We start from the raw sequence: 1,447 nt of genomic DNA on the forward strand, positions 1-1,447 counted from the left end.
TCCTAACTTGACAGGGGCCCGATCCTGCATAAGGCCACCTGCTGTTGACGCAAACAACTTTGAAATCAAGCCAGCCATACTGCAGATGGTCCAATCTTCATCCGGTTGGGACTGCCGTCAGAAGACCCAAACATGCACCTCGCCAACTTCGAAGAATTGTGCCAGACATTCAAGATGAACGGAGTTAGCGATGACGCCATCAGACTAAGGCTGTTCCCATTCTCACTAAGGGAACGAGCCAAAAGTTGGTTTATTTCTTTACCAACTCATTCTATCAACACTTGGGAGGAATTGGCCCTGAAATTCCTATCCAAGTTCTTTCCTCCTGCAAAGATTGCCAAGCTGAGAGCTGATATCAATAACTTCACCCAACAGGACAGTGAATCTCTTTATGAAGCATGGGAGAGGTTCAAGGACTTACTGAGAAAATGCCCTAATCATGGGATTGAGAAGTGGCTGCAAGTGCACAACTTTTACAATGGGTTGATGAATGAAACCCGAACACTCATAGATGCCGCTGCTGGTGAACGAATGCCTCTATTAGGAAAAACTAGACCCATTTTTCATCCACCGTGAACGATTGTATATTGGGCGGGCACGGGAGTGGGCGTGGGCACAAGAGCAGCGCGCGGCGAGCTCCGCAGGGGGAAAAGACTGACGTGACAAGGGGGATTAAGACAAAGGAGGTGGGGACCACCATGGACCATAGGAATACTTACTTTTTGAATCTTCGCGTTTAACAGTAGTGTATTAAAGTACGGAACTTTAATATAGAATAATCAAGTACGGTTTACTAAGTGCTATACTAGTGCGTGTGATTTTAATTCGAAACACATATGTGGATAGACATTTAGTATATGTACTATGTATAATTTGATTATACATGATTGGACCGATATGAACTAACATATTTTATCAACATATTGTTTATCATAAAAGATTTATTCTTATTAAAATTATGATCATCAGTAGATCAGTCTGAATCCTGAGTATTCATGAACTCGTATTTGTGTTCATTAGGTTCTCAGAGAAGATGATTCTTACAACTTCTGTTTTGGGAACCTAATAACATAAGTGTCTGGAAACATGTTATACAATAATAGAATCCAAGCTTTTTGAAAGGATCGAATATTAGTTCCCTTAGAGTGTTACTTCTGGGAGTGCTAACAGTTGGATCCAAATCTATAATGGGATTATAGATTAACTGTTCACATTGAATTAATGGTACATAAGGAATTCAAGAGATAATTAGAAGGGTAAAACGATAATTTTTACTAACTCTAATTATGAACTAATAATTGGAGGGTGAACTACTTATATTGATTATATCAATGGACTACTAGAAAGAATTCTATAAATATATTTCTATGTTGTCAAAGAGTGCAATTTTATATTTATAGTGGAGTAATAATAGAATTAATAAACTGATTATTTTATTAAAGAGTTC

General features: G+C 38.3%; 1 non-coding gene across 1 annotated transcript; it reads right to left on the reverse strand.

The window, feature by feature from the left end:
* Positions 1 to 339: 339 nt before the first annotated feature.
* On the reverse strand, positions 340 to 446 carry LOC115703451 (small nucleolar RNA R71). Its single transcript, XR_004009214.1, has one exon. It is a non-coding gene; the product is annotated as a small nucleolar RNA R71 (small nucleolar RNA).
* Between the last annotated feature and the right edge of the window lie 1,001 nt (positions 447 to 1,447).

Source organism: Cannabis sativa, chromosome 8, assembly GCF_029168945.1.
Source record: "Cannabis sativa cultivar Pink pepper isolate KNU-18-1 chromosome 8, ASM2916894v1, whole genome shotgun sequence".
Classification (NCBI taxonomy): domain Eukaryota; kingdom Viridiplantae; phylum Streptophyta; class Magnoliopsida; order Rosales; family Cannabaceae; genus Cannabis; species Cannabis sativa.